This window comes from Phlebotomus papatasi, chromosome 2 (assembly GCF_024763615.1).
Source record: "Phlebotomus papatasi isolate M1 chromosome 2, Ppap_2.1, whole genome shotgun sequence".
In the NCBI taxonomy this organism is placed as follows: domain Eukaryota; kingdom Metazoa; phylum Arthropoda; class Insecta; order Diptera; family Psychodidae; genus Phlebotomus; species Phlebotomus papatasi.
The window spans coordinates 88,642,392-88,662,320 of NC_077223.1; the positions used below are offsets into that span (position 1 = coordinate 88,642,392).

The 19,929-nt window shown below is 33.6% G+C and overlaps 1 protein-coding gene across 2 annotated transcripts in view; it reads left to right on the plus strand.

Moving 5' to 3' along the window:
• The first annotated feature begins 1,501 nt into the window (after window positions 1–1,501).
• LOC129804896 (probable beta-hexosaminidase fdl) overlaps window positions 1,502–19,929 on the plus strand; it is an 82,955-nt gene continuing 64,527 nt past the window's right edge. Inside the window, exon 1 of one of the 2 annotated variants that reach the window (XM_055852654.1) lies at window positions 1,502–2,116. The gene's annotated coding sequence lies outside the window, so the exon portion shown is untranslated. The remainder of the gene's footprint in view (window positions 2,117–19,929) is intronic. The other variant, XM_055852653.1, reaches the window with a different exon arrangement.

Below are 19,929 nucleotides of genomic sequence, written 5' to 3' on the forward strand. Positions count from 1 at the left end.
ATTTTTAAATTCTCATATTGAAAATTGATTTTAATTATTTTTTATCTTCCATTTTTTTAAGCAAAACTGTTTTGGAAGAAGAAACTACAACTACAATAATCAAACATAATATTTTTCATTAGAGTGAAAATTGAGGCGCTCGGAGCAAAAAAACTATAAGTCTATGCATTTCCCTATTAAAATAAAGTTTTTTTTGCTCAGAGCTCCTCAATTATCAGTCATTGGTATTGCCAGAAAAATTACTTAAATTTTTGGGCAATTATTGTCCCTATCGTTCATAGAGACAAAAAATATACCAAATCAAACTTTTTTGGCTTTTTGAAGGTTAGATGTAAGACGTTTCACAAGTTTTATTTATCGGTTTCATTTTTTGGAGGAATTTTCGGTCTAATAGGTTGTAGCAAATTGTGAACGGAAAAATATACCTTTCTTGACTTTTTCTCTTTAATTCTTCACGACGTTTCAAGGATGGATGTCCTCTTCATCAGGCTTCGAATGTGGAGGAAAAATCACGTACATGTGGGAAATTCTGCTGCTGCAATGCACTTGAACTTTTTTACAAATCTTCACTCTGAAGTTCACCATCCAATGGACTGACACCGAATCATCACCGAATCATCAATTCGGTGTCAGTCCATTGGATGGTGAACTTCGTAATTTACAATTACGAGGAACGGGAACGAACCCATATATATAATATATTTTTTTCCAGGGAACCCATATATTTTTTTCCATTTTTTCCAAGGAACTCTGGGTACGCTGGGAACTGATAATCGTAAGGAATGCCAAAAAACTATTTTAGGGCAAACGGTTTAGTGTTTTTGGTATTCTCGGTATTCTAATTTTCGATAAAGAAGTCTTATATTATTGTGTCTTATGGCTCCTAATTCTTTTCATTCAAGGACTAGTTTAACTTATCAGCTAACAGGAAATATTTCATTTTTAAATTTCAGATAAACCGATTGCGAGAAATCTTGTCCACCGAAAAGTATTTTTTTTTTAAATCCCTATTAAGCCAAAGTGTACGTGAAACCTGAAAGATTTCCCCAGATTTCCCTGGTATAGTAATTTTGTAAATGTTCTCAATGTGAATGCTTATCACAATAAATAAATTATTAAGCTTCACTTGTAAAATAATAAATATTTAAAGCCAACTAAATATTGAATTTATATAAGTGTTTTTTTTTTTATTTTATTTAATATTCTTAGCAAAAAATACAATTTTATTTATAAATTCTGTGCACGTGTAGAAATAAATCATATTTTTCTAACTGTACAAAAAAAATCATACAATAAAGTTGGCTTATATTATTCTTTTTTTAATAAAAAAAAACAAGTTTTTTATGTTTCGCAGTTTTGGAATAAGGACGAGGAAAAAAGGAGTAAGTAACCGGAGTATAAGTATAAGCCCCTCGAGAGAAAAAGCACATTTAATCGACCAGTGAATTCAAACTTTGAACTTCTGCAAACTTCAGACCGTGTGGAATGTCGCAGTGACGTCCGGCGGGTTAAAAACAAAAACTGAGTAAAGAAGAAGAAGAAGAAACCCTCACACAGAGAAAACACTGATGAGGGAAAAATAGTAAAATATCCAATCTCAAAACACAAAATAATCTCCTAAGCGTGTATTAATTGTGGCCGCGACTCTGGTGCTTCTCGGGACAGTTGTGGAGTGACAGTGTGTGCGATACCATCGAGGTGAGAGTGATTTTTCCCACTGCAATGCACTGACTTGATTTCCCAAGTGCAAAAGAAAAGAAAAAGAGAAACCACACAATTTCCCAGCAATTTTCCTGGCGCCGCTGCCCAATTATCGTGTGAGAAAAGTACTGAGACACCTGTGCCAAATTGGGGCCCAAGTGAAGTGCCAAAAAGGGTTGATTCTGTGCGCTTTTCGCCGTGTTTTTCGCATGTGTTAAAAAAAAGAGTTTGTACGCGAAGGGAGATTTACCTGCGCGTTGATCATCTATTTTTGGCTTTCGCAGCAGAGTGCAACCTACTTGTCCAACAGGAAAGTGGGCATGTGGGGAGATTGAATAAATTGCCCGTCCACTGTGGATTACATAAAACACCAATCAATGCTAAATCAATAGACGACAGCCAGAGAAATCACCAGGTAAACCTCTTTTCCTCCATGTACTTTTCCACCAAGAGACGCGCCTCTCCTGAGAGAGATGCTGTATTTTGTGACCTTTTGGAAAATCCCACGATTTTTTGCCTATACTCTTTGCTCTCTGGGTCTAGTCTACAGCTCTCCCTCTCCCAATAAACACTTGCCAAAATGACCAGAGTTCCTCTCTCTTTTCTTATCACTCTCGGATTTCTTTACACTTGCGTTTCGCAGAAAAAAGTTAACTCAGCAAATATTTGGCGGAAATGCCTCACTTTTATCGGTTCACAACATTTAAATATTACTTTACCCACAAACAATAGACGGAGCCAAGCAAGAAGAAAAAACATGCAAATTTTGAAGGTGTGACTCTCATAAAATTGTGACACAATTTTCAGTTGAATTTCATGGAAAATTTTATAAAACTGCTTAAAACGGCGCTTGAAAACATAAGAAATAATGCTTTAAAATTAGATGATTCATGTAGAAAATCTCACCCTTGAAACTTCAGTGTAGTGATGTTTACAAGATTCTTATCACACTCTCAAGAGTTGGGTAAATAACAAACAAAAAAAGATTGCTCACTATTTTCTCCAATGAATAGTTGATGAAGTTGATAAAAATAAAGTTAATTTAATGCTACAACTATAGTAAAGAGAGGTAATCCGGATACTTTTCATAGAGTGCGACTTTAATGCTTGTTTTTGGACTGATGAAATATTTTTTCCCCATTCCAAAACAATAGAATTATTCTTTGTTTAATTTAGAATCATAATAGAAATAGAATTTTAGCAATAATATTGATGAAAATTAATAAAATTACGATAATATTAATATATGCGCAAGAATGTTACTGCGACGCTTTTATGTAACTCCGTTGAATTCGATCAAACTCGGATGCTCATTTTAAGGAAAAGTTTAATGCATAAAAATGAGAAGATATTATTTCAAAAACATTTTTTTTAGAGTTTTATTCCATCAATTCATTTCAATAATTTATTATTTAATTATATATATTTTTATTTATTTTAAGATTGCACTCAATTCTTTGATTTTTCCTCGGTTTTCTTGGCTGACTTCCTTCCACGTTTTTTCTTTTCAGCTTCAATTGGCATTTGAGCCTTTTCCTTTACCATGTTTTTCTCCTTTAGTTTTATCTCCTTTTCTTCTGCCCTTATTTTTTTGTTCCTCTCTCTGGTCAACTTCCGTTCAGCAATTTCTTTCTTTTTTTGTAAATCCTGCCTCAATTTTTCCTCCTGTTCCGCGATAATTTCCTCGGAAGATACAATATACTGGTGTTTGACATTGCTGGCTTTGACCCTCTTCTTCTGACGACGTTTTGGAATTTCTCCTGGCCAGAAATAGCATTGTTTTAGTGTGTCGAAGATCGGTTGAGTTTCAGGAGGATCGAGAGTCTCAGAAGTTGCAGAGAGTTGGTTTCCAGGGAAGACTGGATCATTTGAAGGATTATTGTCGATGGCCTGATCGTGCTGGTTATTGATAATGGACTCCTCTGAATGTTGGAAAACAATTTTCGGGAAATAAAGACCAGCGTCTTCCGTGCTGATGATGGGTCCATTGTCAACAGGTTCAATGACAATATAGTCCTGCAGTGAAATGTCTTCCCTCAAACTGGTGTCTTCATTTGCAAACAGACCAGAATCCGAAATAGCACTTGACTGATTTGAGTTTCCTGATCTGGAGATGGAGAAGTTATCAATTCCTGTATTTCTGTAGTCAATGGAGATTGAGGTCGAGGCTGATGTAAGAGATTGAGGTTCGCAACGTTTTTTGTTTTACACCAAACCTCAAACAAGTTCTCATCTTCGAATGCTCCACTCCAAATGCGATCCTTTTTACATTCATTGAACTTGCTGAGAGTGTCAGGTGAGATGAGATGATCAATAATCCGCAGAGCTACTTGATAGTCAGAAGCTGTAAAAGCATTCGCAATGCTCTCGTCGTTCTCAGGAAGTGATTGATCATTTGACAGATTCGTTTCCTGATTCCCTGATTTCTTTGACTTCAGGATTTCCATGCTATTCACAACATCAGGATTGAATGGCACCAAACCACATCCTCGAAAGCCATTATTCGAAATTTTAGGAAGATCCAAATGCTTAAGGGCTGCACTCAAAACCTTGGCCACGTGCATAGGCTGGTATTTCACTGATGACAAGTTTGCCATTCTCCATTGGCCCATCCATCCAGCCACTTTGTGGTGACGTTCCCATTTTCCATCCTTCTGCGTTGTGAATGGCAATTTTTGGAGTAATGTCAGTTTTATGAACAGCCATTGGAGGAGCAAGTTCGCCAGTAGCTGACACCCTGAGGAGTACTGTGATACATTGCTTCGGTCCTGAATTTTTAAGAGATGGAACTACACGTGAACCTCTCCTGGACAGGACATTTCCATCTTCCGGTGTCAAAAAGAAGGCACTTTCGTCGCAATTAAAAACACGGTCTGGTGAAATGCTCAGAAGGTTGTGTTCTGTGAAATATTTAAGACAATTCTGAAACCATTCCGTGAGGTCTTCAGCAGTAACAGTAGCTCTTTCCAATGAGAAGGATTTTGGTTTGCGTTTGCTGAGTTCTGGATGACGCTTAAGAAAATTCCTGAACCAAACGTCTCCGGGTCTTCCAGCTGTAAAATGGTTTGGAATTTTGTAGACCTCACAGATGAGTTTAACGCTGTCCAGAACTTGTTCCTTCCCGATGGGATGCCAACCATCCGCACATCCCAGGATCCATTTGACAAGTTCTTTTTCCTGTTCTTTTGAAAGAATTGTTGGCCTGCCATTGGGGCACTCCTCTGGGTATTTGCCGGTCAATTTGTTGTGCAGTGTTGTTCTTGGGACATTAAATGTTTTGGATGCATATGCTATGGTAGAACCATCTCATACACACTGCAAGGCATTCCTGAGACCTTCCTTAGAGTAGGGCTTGTCCTTATGGGTCTTTTCTTTTGTTCCCTTTGGCATCTGAAACAGAAAAAGAGTCCTAAACAATGCAAATTCTGAACCAAAACATTGACTTTCACCGCATCCGACTTGCATCGAAATGTAAACATTCACAAAAATCACTTATTTCTGTATGAATTATTAATATATTATCAATAAACTCTTACTCACCTTGTAGATCAATAACTACACTAACTTTTACTAATAATTTTGATTGCAAATAATGTTTTATTATATAGAAAAAACACTAAACTTTTTCCAGCGACGAGCTGTCAACAGCAAAATTTTCTCAGAAATTAAATTTTTAGTACACAACCCAGCTGACCCGAGCTTAAAAAATATTTCTCTTACCCACTTATTAAACCGATAAAAATATAATTTTTGGTTTTTCTTAAAGTAGAATAGTTATATTATGATACTACAGTAATTAATTACAGAAATAAAAATATAAATTATATTTTAAGTGGATGTATCGGAGTTAAATCGGTCGCGGCATCCGAGTTTTGCAATCGTCGGAGTTACATGGCCTTACTATACAACAGGTACGAAGAGTTCATCTCTTTCGTTAGGATTCGTATAATGTAAGGCGGTTAGTAAGTAAGTTATAGGCTGAGCACAATTATTTTTAAATTCCAAAATACCACCGAGGGGGTACTCATTGTAAGAAATTTAAGACAATCTGGTAATAAAATCCAATAAAGTAGGGTGGAATAACCGGCTATCGCCATGTTTAGGAAAAAATTAAATTCATTTAATCATAACTTTTGAATCCTTGTTACAAGATAAGTCAAATTTGACACAAAGTTACTTAGATGTATTGGCTCTAGATACGTGAAAACAATAATCCTAGAACATAACGCTGGACTACTTAAAAAACTGATTTTTATTAATAACGCAAAAATAACCATTTCGTCGCCACTTTTTACCACTTTTCGCCAGTTTTGTAAAATTTGTAACCACTTCTCGCCACCCACTTGAAAAGAACCACAGTCGGTTATTTTAGGCAATGCTATGAAAAGAATACATTCACCATTTCTCTTTCCTTGTGATCACTTTATTATTACTCTCTTTAAATGATTTTTCTTCACTTTTATTTGAGAAATGAAATTATGGGGCTTTTGCAGAAAGTAAACAATGCAGATTTGAAAACTGAGAATGTACGAAGTGAAGTTAGCGTCGCCTATTGAAAAGATATGGCGACAGGTGGTAAAATCAATTCCAGAATATTACCACTTCTCGCCATGCCTCATTTTTATACAAAAATAATATAAAATGAAATATTAATTGACTAAATACAAATTTTATGTATTCCACAAGTGCAATTAAATATTCAATAGACAAATTATTTACCCAAATTGGTATTTTTGGCCTAATGAAAATTTGATGACACTTAGTACATTTGGTAAGAGATGTTGGATTCGATGCACTTGCTTAAAATATTGCTCTAAAAAGTGATCAAAATCGTGAATCCAAAACGAATAATTATTATTTTTCGATTCTATGCGTAGAAGCAGAAAAAATACAAAAAAATTGCGACTCATTTATTTCTTAAATTGCGAAAAATAGCGATTTCAATGTAAGTGGCGAGAAGTGGGGCACTGGCGAGAACTGGTGATTCCACCCTACCCTTGGAAACCCAAAACTGTTGGGAGTCCAATAGAAATACAGGAAATTCTTATGTGCTAAACACTCCTGCTACTTTAACTGCGATGATTAGACTACATTCCATTAGTTTGCCACTAAGCTGTCTCTTAGCTTAAGCTTTAAGCCTGTCTAGGAAATTAAGGTCCATTGGAAATCTACAGGGAATGTTGGGAACCCGTGGGATCCACTGGGAAATTCTTGAGAACACATGAAAATCTTGTTGAGAACCCTTGGGAATTATACGAAACATTTGTAGGAACGTACGGGTAACGCGACTCATGAGAGACACTCCAAAAGGAACTGGCAAAATATTCTAGTTTGAAAGAACGATTCTTAGATCAACTCTAGAAACTTAGGTTTTGTCTTTAATTCCAAATAGAATCAGGTTGATCTTCGAGTATATTTAGCATATAAAAATTTATCGATAAAGGATCAGGTGCGGGATTTTATGCAAAGGACCTCTAATCTATGCCTAAGCTCCCCAAAAAACTGGGGCAAAAAGTCACAAATCGAAAAATTCAAAATTCAATATATTTTAAGGTAAAAATATAGCTGCTCGATTTTTTTTCTATAAATATCCTCCATAGATTTTCTTTAATGCCGTAAGTTTCTTAGAATTCGTACAAGGAATTTAGAAAATAAAAAATATCGAAATTTTTAGCCCTGAAATATTTTCCTTGAAGAAGATAACAATTATTAACTACTTATTTTCTAAAATTGATGTTCTGGTGTATATTTTCTAAACAATTTAGATTTTTTGAATACGAATCCACAAATCGTTTTATTAAAAATGGCCACTTGGGGTAAAAAGTAACAAAAGGTATGGAGCAAAAACTAACAAAGACCGAAGCAATTTCTGATGTGTCACGGCGAAAAGAAACGTCATTATCATGTGTCGCCGCTTGTTGTTTGCATTGGTCAAACGATTTGCAGTCTTTTGTGTTTTTTTCTAAAATAGCTTTGAAAGCGCTTTTCTCGTTTTCTTACTTTTCTCGCAGAGAAAACGGCGTTTTACAAAGGTGTAGATTGTAGATGAATAAATTTTCTATGAAAATATGTCCTCTAGGTATTTTTCAAATTTACGGAAACCTGTAATGAAGCGAATCAAAATATGATAATACCCCATGTCTGGTACTATTTGCCCCAGCATTTTTGAGAATAGTCACAAAATAACCTTTTAGAAATTGGCTCGATAAACGTGTTTCCTTACAAAATAGAGGAAAATTACTTTCACAAAGTTGTAGAGCGGTAAATTTCCTATAAAACTGCGCTAATTAGAAATTTTTGAAGCGCTCGAGTAGCTTTAAAAAAAAATAAAATATTCGTTTTGTGACTTTTTGCCCCAGTCTCCCCTACTTAGTTGTAAGTTCCATATATTCAGGCTGATTAGGAAGAGGAAATTTATACAAAGGACTTCTAACCCCTGATGCATGAACCTTCAGTGTATGACAGCTTGGGCAAAACCACCTTTGGTGCAAAGTTTTACAGGCTAAATATTCTCAAGGATCAGCCTGAGAAGCTTGAAATTTGGAAATTTAGGTGCTAAACCGCTAAAGAAATTTCGTGTCTATGCAGTTATCTATTAATTTATTAATATATTTTTGTGTACCCAAGTGGGGAAAATAATTTTAAAGGGATCAAGCTTTTCACAAGTTCCACAAAGTATTTTTTTCCACTGCTTGTCACTTTTTTATGTTTACCGGTTCTCAACCGATTTATTAAATTTATAAATCACGTATAGTTTTTTAAAAAACGAAACTTAAGGGAGAATCCTAAAATGTATGAATTATCCACGAGAGAAAATCACAGCTCTTAGATCGCTTTTTGTGAGTATTTCGTGAATTTTTCAAGCAATGTGCCATGTGAAACACTCTCCGTTTCTTGGAATTGACATGACCGTTTTTGTGAGTTTCTTGCAACTCTTAAAAAACAGCGATCTCAGACCGGTGAATTTATCACGTAATAAATAGGTGTGATTAGAAGGAATCACACCTAACTCACCATCTCAGAATTCATACACTGGTTAATAGTAATTCTGTAGGGGAATTCTGTAACAGTGTGATAATGTCATATGACAAATTTAAAAATATTATTTGGAAAAAATAATCAAAAATCAAATTCATATTACAGTAGACTCTCTCAAATTCAAGCATTTGGGACCGATATGTCACCCGAATTAGAAAGAAATTCTGGCGTCAAATTATTTGAAATGCAATGATTTTTTATTCATCTGCATACAGATATTGATTTTACATACTGTAAATTTCATGAAAATCCCTTAATAATGCAAAATCACATCAAAACTAAGACAAACCATGGCAAATTTGAGCATATTTGCTTCATTTGATAATAGTCAAACTTGAAAATGTCAACAAACTTTTTTCGAATTTAACATCCGCCCGAATTAAAAAGTAGCCCGATCTTAAAAGAACCGAATTAGCGAGAGTCTACTGTATCCTGCTCGTGAATTTCCCATGAAAATTTGTGATATGACATTGTCATATCATTACAGAATTCCCTCCCTGCACCCCTTTTAGTATAATGAAAATGAAAACCGAAATGCTTCGCAGTAAGACTTATGACTTTCTCTTGCAAGGATATTTCGCGTGATGCATCTTTATCATATCCCGATGGAAATACCAAGGATAATGTAAACAAACTTCAATACTTTCGATCTCAGTTTTCGGGGTTCTCGGCCACTGGTTCTACTTTTCTTTCGTATCCATTTATGCTTCGGAAAATTGAATATTTTACCTAACTTGGAGTCCGACTACGCAGGATTTTCCAAGTTTTTGTGCAGCATTTAATTATTTCTTTTAAGTTCCAACTTGCGTTTGTTTACAACCAAATGATGAAACTTGCTGAGACCTGCACCAATTGTCGTAGAAACCGTCAAAGGATTTCTATTCCCACTATTAGAAGGAGCGTATGCGAGGCGTGTCAAGATTCACTTATAGCCAGGTTTTAGCTCAGAAATAATGTAATTAATTTTCGGATAAAATTGTATTATCGGTTAATTAGCAATTGGAACTCGGAAGCAATTCAGAGTATTTCAGAATTCTAAGAACTTTATGAAGAACCCCAATATTGCCCAAATCGTGCCATAAAAGTGCATTATAGGGACTTATAAATATTTGAATTTGGAATACCATTAAATAAAAAATTGAAACAGAATTAAGAATGATTTAACAGGATATTTAATTTTAATAACAAAAAATAAAAAAAAGATCTTTTTTTTAATTTTCAATCTAAAGTGCTGAAAACAATTCAAAGCTTTTAAATTTTTCTCACACTAACTTTATGCATTGATGCTCCTACACAATTTGAAAAATTTTTGCATTGCAAGACAGTTAGGAAAAAGCGCGCTACCTTCGGACGACTCAAGCTTCGAATAACTTATTTTTATCAATAGGTTTTTAATGAATTTGACTAATTATAACATTTTTTAATACCTGTCTAGTTCAACGCCTCAAATTTCGTGTAAAGAGTCATGGGTCAAATTCATTAGAAAACATAGAAAACAATTGACTTGTCCGAAGCTTGAGTCTTCCGAAGATTAGTACGTTTTCCTCTACTTAAAAATTCTTCATTTTTAAGAAAATTTCTTTCAAATGAATCGGGTAATTCTAGGTCGCATAGGTGCACATTTCGTCTATATACGAAAATCCCGTTTAATCATTCGTTATAATCGTTTTTTTTTAAGTTCAAAGCTTAAAAAGGCTCTAGAGAGCGTATTTCTTTCTTTCGTATTTCTTCTTTCGAAGGGTTAATGTTTGTGCTCGTTGGAAAGGTCTTGGAATTTCTGATAAGAATGAATCGATTTCAATCGATTCTGAACCAGAAATAAACCGGTTCATAACCGATAACTAATTTATATCCGGAAATTAATTTTATTACTCCTAAGCCATTTTGGTCGATCTTTGGAGTAATTTATGAATCGGCTGTGAACCGGTAAACGGTAAATTATACAAAAGTCCTTTGAGGTATAGCATTTAAGTCACGAGTTCGAGCACTTCGGAAGCCTGAGATGCTATGCCACCCCATTTTTTAAAATGTTTTATGTATAATTTTAGTGAAAAAAAACGCTAAAATATAAACAAAATTCACGACTGACAAATAAGGAATTATTATGAATTATTATATGAGAATTAGGTATAATCCATTTCTTATAGTTAGGCGGTTATCAATTCAATTTTACACAGTTGTTATGTAAAAAAAAGTTGCTATTATCATTTGATCATAAGAATGTTTGAACAGTTGTTCAGTTAGTTTGTTTATATAAATTAAAAATAGAGTTTATGTAGGTTGTTACATTGAAGTACAGAAGGTTTCTAATACAATTTCTGCAAATTTATAATTTTCTATAGAGAAAAAAAGTATTTCAATGTGTTAAGAAGCACCATTTCGAACAATCACTGTAATTTTATATTTAAATTATGTTTCTGCTCTAAAATCAAATTAATTTTTCATCAAGTTTCCTTTTTTGAAAACGGAAAAATATGCATTATAAAAAACAAATTGCAACCGGTATTTTTCACTCTGAATGATATTAAAGAAATATTTAAATATTTCATACTGTTATATAAAGAAAATCTAGAAGAAATCAACGATATTTTTAACATGTTTTTATTATACTTAATTATTTTTTATGAAAGAAAAGAAGCACATTTTTAAATACTCTAACAATGCTCCGACTCTTATCTTTTTGCTTACACTATCTCACTTCCTTTACTTTACTTCTCAGTCAGACTTATTCTCCTCCACTTCTTTGACTCTTTTGAAGTAGATCTGAAAAGTTTCATTTAATTGTTTTTCAAATAAAGTTACTTAATTGCCATAAAATAGGTCAAGGTGACTTTTGGGTGTGCTCGATCTGAATGAATTATAATTTTTGAAACCTTGATAAGAAATTATAGTCAATAAATTAAATTAGTCTGTGATAAGAAGATCAAGATTTGGGTGGTGAATTTTTTTTTGTATCGAAGAAAAACCAATAAAGAAAATCGTGAAAATCGCCTTAGAGATAGGGGAGTCATACGAATTTTGTTTTAAACTTCTTAAAATATCAAAAATACCCTCTTTTAATTTAAAACAAATCCCCCAAATTGTACTTAAATTCATACAATAAAGAATAAAATCTTCTTTTGAGGGATATTTCAGAAGCATTTCCTCAAAGCTTTAATCATAGAAAATCTTCTCCCCCAGAGATTTTATAACATAATTCAAATTTAGTGGCTCAATTCACGGGAATATGAAATGACTTACGCGTAAAGTTGGCCTCTTGGTAAAGTTCAAGTGCTCCATATTGCCCATTTTTATCTCTTTGTGGGAATTACGTATAGAGGAGCACTTCAGAAGTATGTTTAACATACCGTAGGATATTTGAAGTTTTCTTATCGACAACCTGATAAGCGAATGGGGCTCTTGTCGATGTTTCGTGCAAATATTTAATGATTAGTCTCCGCAATTGATTAACAGTTTGGCTTTTTGCACTACATGCAAATACATACTAGCTGACAAATACAATTATTCGGAACGTATATATAAGTGGATTGGTAAACACTTGAATCCATGCGTGACTAATTGATATTGACGGAAATCGATTATGCATCCTATACATTAAAATGGTATGCAACGGGTGTGAGGGATTGTGTGGTCTTATAAGTTTGTTATGTTGCGAAAAAGTTTGCGAAAACTATTTCACGTTCGAATTCGCAAACTGTTGATTGCATATTTAGAGCTAGAGGCTAAAGCTTGGCAGTAAAATGGGGGATGGTTTTTTGTCGTTTATCAGTTGTTTATAATGTTAAGGGTTATGCTAGGAAAATTCAATGTTTAAAATTCTTCGTTCTATATTTTAATCGGTCACAGATAAATTTTAACCAACTAAAAAATACCGCTTCATAACTAGTTTTAACTTATCTGACACACATTTTAAATTAATTTAAACTTGTCTAATTCTGCTGATAAAAAAAACATTCTCCCTAGTGTTGCATGACCTTAAAAAATTAGAGAGAATAAAATTTAATGTTGCATTGACTAAGCTGCACAATTTTTATGCTCGGTGCTTCTTGGATATTTGGAGTAAAACCGCTGTATAAAATAGACCCCTTCCCTGTTTTTGAAACTACCCTGTTTGTCCTCTTACAACGTTTCAGAGATCCATACCTTCCTCACATATAGGGGATGGGGTATCGGGGAGTTCTTGTTAGGCTTTTGAATTCCTACTTGGACAATTCCATACACTAAAAGTGTACAATAAAAGAGCACGAAAAAGGAGGCGACCAATCTCCTAAACGTTCTGAGAGGAGTTTCAAAAATGTTTATAGCATGCTTTCACTTCAAAAACTGTCAATAACCCATATTTACCCTTTACCCATATTTTCTTATGGAGCTGAGCTCTTTTTCCTTGCAGATAGTGATACGATTAATAGGTTAAAAGTAGCTTTAAACAACTGCGTAAGGTATATCTGCTCACTTGGTCCCCGTGATCACATTACTCCTCATAGGGACGTGTTTGTTGATTGCGATTTACCGTCCTTCCTTCAAATGCGTGCCCTTCTCTTTCTGCATCGCCTGGTGACAGCTGGATCACCTGGTTACCTGGCTTCCCTCTTGACGAGGGTGGGTTCGGCTAGGGTTCAGGCATATTTGGTACCTAAGGGCAGATCAAGATCTTTTTTACCGCACTCTTTTTGTAAAAGGAATTGCCTTATTATATAATTCCCTTCCCCGTTTGAATCCCTTTTTGAATCTCTAAAACAGTGAGAAAACCTCAAATGTCCCGAATTGTAAATGGTTCCAAATTACCCCATTTTACCCTACTTCTTTATTTCTTTAGGCATTGTATAACCTAATCAATACAGAATTTTTTTTTTACAATTTCGAGAAATTCGGGAAATGGGGCACCTTTGAATTGGGGCAGCTTTAAAATCGGGCTTGTTTCTTCTACTTTTAAATGAAACTGGATCTTATGATATAATTTCGGTCAACAAACCAATTGCGAAGTTAAATTACATCAAGATAAGTCTCATTTCCATTTAAAAAAAGGACAAAAAAAACTGATTTCAAAGCTGTCCTAATTTCCCCCTACTGGTGTTTCACCATAGCTAAATAAGAATGAAAGTTAAATATAAGGATCTGTTACAAATTTCTTGCAAAGTATTGCTCATACTGAAGTTTTAATAAAGCAATTTTTATTTAAATTACATTCAAAATTGTACGAATTTAGTGTTAATATCTTCTAAAACGAATAAGTATTTAGATAGAATACACTATTAAATTTTTATTTTTTTTATTTGTGCTGTCCAAAATTACCCTCAAAGTGTCCAAAATTACGAGATGTCTCAAATAATGAGCGCCTTTAGTGCTATTCCAATGAAAAATTAGTATTTCTTAGAACTTTACTGTTCTCAAATGCTTCTACTTAATTTACTTTTCTCTGTGTTGGTTCTGTCTCGACTTGATGGTTATGGAAAGGAATGGGGAAAACATTAGGAAAAATCGATATTTCGGAAGTGCTGTTCTCAAGTGTTCTGTATTATCGATTTTTCTGTTGTGTTCTAAAACCACCAAACAGTCGTGACATGAACCAACAGAAAGAAAAGTAGGGTAGAGTCAGTACTTTTTCGCCAGTAAGTACTTTTTCGCCACCTACAAATAAAATCACTTTTTAAGGGAATTATAAGCTCATGGAACTACGAAATGAGTATTATTTCGTGACCTCTAGTCCAACGGATCAGAAAACCATATCAGGTTCTTTGCCGAATAGATTATTTGCAAATTATTAAGAGAAATTCTCGACATGGTGAACAATTACCAAAAAAATATGGAGTTCTTAAGAAACTTGTCAACGTTAAGAGAAATTTTCTTGCATTATTTTGTGTTTTTGTTGTAGAGAATTTGATATTTTTCACTGAAACTCAATATCTTATTAACTAAACTTTATTATAATATCATTTATAATAATGTTATCTAAAAGAGTTAATGATATTCGGATGTGGTGTAAAGGGCTTACTTTTTTCGGCTGTTAAGTACTTTTCGCCACTCATTTTTCCAAGCATTTTACAAGTGGCGCACCTCGCGGAATTTAGTTGAAACAGACGTAATTGTCAATTGATTTTTGTCGCAAACAAAAAATGTGCAAAAAATCATTCGAAATACTCTAATAATTGTCTAATATAGGTGTTAAATAAGAAAAGTACTGTGCAATGTACTTTTGCGGGTTTTCGAAAGCTGCTGTTTCTTAAAAATCAATTGAAAACAAGTGGCGAAAAAGTGCTTACACAGTGGCGGAAAAGTGTTTACAAAGTGGCGAAAAGTACTGAAACATGCATTGTTGCAGGAAATGTATTTTTTCAACTAGATACCCAAAACTTCCCGGGAAGTCTCCTGCTTTAATAGAGAGACAATGCTTCAAAGCATCTGTACAGAAAATTTCATTTTATTTCGACAAATATTGTAAGAATTACAAGGGTATAAAACCTTAAGGTGGCGAAAAGGGCTTACTCTACCCTAAAGTGCTAAAAAAAATGTTTTAGGAGAAAAATTTCCTTTTTCATTCTTTATTGGAGTAGCACCATTACCCTATTTATGGACCAAATGATTTATGGTGATATTCCAATAAAAAACGAACACGTTTTTTAGCGTATTACTGTTTTTAAGTACTTCTATATAATCGACTTTTCTTTGGATTGGTTCCTGTCATGACTGTTTAGTGGTTTTGAAATACGATAAGAGCGGGAAAACAGTCGAGACACGAAACAAAACACAGAAAATCGATAATGTAGAAGCAGTTTAGAACAATACGGTGCTAAAAACATTTTTCATTGGAATACCACCATTACACCGAGAAAAATGTGGATGGTAAAATTTACCATCCTCCATACAAAATTCTAATGGCCGGATAGTAAAAAAGTCACCCAGCAAACGCGATATTAAATTGGACTGTCAAAAATTGTAGAATCTATTGCATGGATAGTAAATTTTAATAGCCGGATGGTAAATTCTAATATCCCCGGATATTAGATTTTACTATCCGGATGGTAAATTTTACTGGCAGGATAGTAAATTTTACTAGCCGGATATTAGAATGAAAAATGTCGGAAAAATTTATTTTTCCTAATTTTCATTAATTTTTGGCCATTGTTTGAGGGCTTGGGACCCTTCCTGGATGACATTCTCTGTATTTCAAGCCATTTTGATGTGTGAAAATCTTTTTCCAACATTGACGACTCAGCCGAGATTTGAACACGCGACCTTTGTGATGACAGTCCAGCATCTTCCAGCTGCGCCACGAATTGCTATAATGTATTCAAAGCATATCGGGAACCGTTGCATCAGCACCCACGATATTCCAAAATGATATTCTAACAGCAGGATGGCAAATTTTATTGGCTTGGATAGTAATTTCAATCCAAATTACTATCCTCCGTTAAAATTTACTGTCTTCCAGTTAAATTTTAACATAAAATATGCGGCCAGTAAAATTTACTTCCCGGATATTAGAATCTAAGAGAGGTCAATGTAAAATCTAAAGGAGGATAGTATATTTTACCATCCGGCTGTTAGAATTTACTATCCATAGGATAGTAAATTTTAAAATGTCAAGATGGTAGATTCTAAAGGAAAGTATCTATGGAGGATGGTATTTTCTACTATCTTTTGAGGCAGTAGAATTTAAAGACACGATTTGTAGAAAATACCATCCAAATTTTTCTCGGTGTAGTAAAAAATTGGACAACTTTGGTTGGGTATTTTTTGTCACAACTTGCAACAAAAATTTTAATTGAGCGTTAATTTTGAAAAATTGCAAAACAGAATGTCAATAACGTCACACATTAGCTCTAATTGACTTTTATAGTCAGGAAATAGAATTCCGGTAGCCAAAAAAAAAAATTAGCAGCGTTACTATAATTATTATTCAACACAAAAATCCATCTAATTAAGACATGTCTTTTAATAAAATCATAACGTACGAGCTTGGCTGAAAATTTCCCTTTCATTTTGTGGAGTCTAAATGAGGTAAAAATTGAATGAAGTGAAGCACGTGTTTCGGCAAAATTTGCTGAGTTTCTTTAACACAACACCTCATTAAAAATCAAATTCCCAAACTCTTGAGAGTAAACATAGAGCGAACATTTTAGTCTCACTTGAAGGCGTTGGGTGACACAACATTTGTCCATCGTCAATCTGAAAATAAAACCACTTTGTGATGTGGGGAGCAACAGTCGGCAATTTTCGTGGATTTTCCTAAATCGAATTGTTTGTTTTCTTCTTTATACTTTTATATAGAGCTTTAGTGATGAGAAAAGTGTGTCAATTGAGGAGGGAGACTTTCAGTATGAGTTGTATGTGAATTTTTATGTGTTTAGGATGGGTGAAAGTCAAAGTTTTCGTGTCTTTTATTGCACTTTGATGAGTTTGAAGTATGATTCTGAAGAATGTGAATGAGATGGGAGAGAATATAAGGAAGAAGTTCGTGAAGGTGATCATTTTGGAGGAATTTTTGAGGTTTTTTTTTATTCATCAAAAATGGATTCATCAATAAATTCTGTAACATGAAAAAAGAGAGAAGCGATGATTCTTATCACATCTTTTTTTTTGTTGAGAGTCTCCTCTTATCTGTGAGCCTCGTACACGAAATGCGCAAGCTTTTTTTTTTTAGCACTTTGGCGATTGATTGGAATCATTTGTGGGTGGGCAGGTGTGTTGTAATATTATTGAGAGTTTGGGTAGGGAAAAACCATAATCCCAAAAAGAAAAAAAAGTCTCTCAGAGGGGGTAATACGTCGATAAGGGAATTCTTTTATGACTGAGCAAAGAGTAAGTGCTGTAGAGTGGGAGAATTGTGTTTAATTTGCCATGCCAATGGATTCTTATTAGAATTTGCTCAGTATTATTCATCAATTGGGTCAGGTCAGATAGATGATTAATGGCAATTTATTGGCATATTGTGCAATATGCTATGTTAATTTTCGCTCTTGACTGTGACTGAGCACTTAACTAGGGTGTGGATGATGAGTAGAATGAGATGTGCTAAGTACCATAGTTACTGATTTCGACAATGTGATATTTTTGTCATAAATGAACAAGTTTGTCATAGCAGAAATCCTTAATGGGGACATTAATGTATATTAAATTGAAAATATTTAGAAATTCCGAAAAAAATAAGTAAATACATTAAGCACATGCCTGTACTAAACTCAGTCCAGACAGATATTTGCAAATATTATTTGAAACAGTGGGATATAGAGGGTTTTAGTACATTTTTTTTTAGACAAAATGAAGGTGAAATATGCAACAAAAATTATATTGATAAAGGTAAGATTAAATGTATACTATTAAAAAAAAGAGTTCTTTTCGGCAGTATAAATTCCAAAAACAATTTCGAAACTCAAGGACAAAGTTACATAGCTTTTAGAACAAGAGGACATAGTATTTTTGTTAGAGTACAGAAAAAGAACTTACATTTCTGGATCATCGATAGAAATATTGAGATATAAAATAAATAAAAAAGATAAATGAATAAAAAAACTAAACTTCTCTGGAAACTAGTTTTAGCACAAGACTGATCTAAACTAATTCGTGATAAATATTTTAGGTTTTCGATTAAATTACATTATTAATTGTTGTTATTTTCGACACTATCGAATCGATAGTATCGATAAATCTATAACTGTTAGATTAAGTGAATGTAGGCTTTTTACTGATTGATGGGGAATTCATTGCGACATTCTTAAAAGAATGTGACTTGATAAATATCTATATTAGTCACAGGAAGTGCAATATCGGTTGAAATTTTCGGAATCGATAGTCGATGGTATCGAAAATAAGTTATCATATCACCCCTGGATAATTTGAAGTTGTGATTATATAGATGAAAATATTTATCTGTTAGCACTGGCAGGATTAAGGTAAATGTCCTAATTCAAAACCATTTCCAGACGCTTGAACTTTGACAGAAGATTCAACACATTAAGTTCATATTTTTTCTGAAGAGAATTACATAAAGGGAATTACATTCTAGAATGTTATCGTTTAGTGAAAATTCTTTAGATATAATTTGAAAACTTCTTAAATACAAGAAAAATACGCGAGCGTAAAAAGCTTCTATTGGAAAGAAATTAATCCAAATGGAGACAAGGGAAAGTTTCTAATTGGAGACAAACAGTGTAAGTGAAACCGCGACGAAAGGCTTCCAAAAACTTGTTGAGTTGCTCTTGAGTGCAGGATTTGTTCTTATTCCTGGTCTTTTCTCTTTTCCCATCTAAAACAATAAGAAAATCTCTCCAAAAAAAAAAACATATTTCCTGGGTTTCCTATTGAAGCACTTGCAGACACTTCAGAAAAACCATTTTTGTTCGCGAAATTAGGTAATTATTTCATTTGAAAACTTCACGTACCGTTAACAATAAAGATTAGTACTTAATTTAACTAAAATTAGCCAGAAATATGACATAAATGTTAAATGAGACGAATAAATAACAGTCACCTCATTGTGTTTTTTGTTGGAAAACATGGTCGATCGACGAAAAATTCGATAGTGAAAAGGTACACTCTCAATTTTTCTGAGAAATTAACAAATTAAAATTTGTGAATATGAATGGATTTTCGTTTTCTTTGGAGCAAAATTAACTAAATAATGAAACTCTGCTATAGAAAATACATATATATAATAATTTAGTAATGTATTTATCATGAAAAAAATGACGTTTCCATTTGGAGTAGCAAAAAATTTCCATTTGAAGCAGGTTTTGAATTAGCTTAATTTACCCTACTGGAAGAAGAATTTTAAAATTTGAAATGAAAATTTCAGAAAATATTCTCTTTTTTCTTAGTCTTCTTGACACACGTAACCCCTTAACCCTTTAAGGGGTGTCCCGGGTGGGACACCGGCGTCCCAAAATCACAAATAATTTTTACTGTCTAGAGGACAAAATAACTTTCTTTATTTAAAAAATTGTTCATGTTTTTGGAATACCGGTTTTCCACTCTTTATCAGAGAAATCTAAAAAAAAATGTTCCCAATGAGTGGAGGGTTCTAGGCCAGCTCTGAAAAATTATTTGCTCATACACTGAGAAAAAAAGAGGGTGCGATTAACTTTTTTTTCTTCATAACTTTAACACTTTTTAGGTGTAAAAATATATCAACATTTTTTAATGTTAATTTTACACCTCTTTAAGGATAAAATTAACCTTACCTAGGGTAACTTT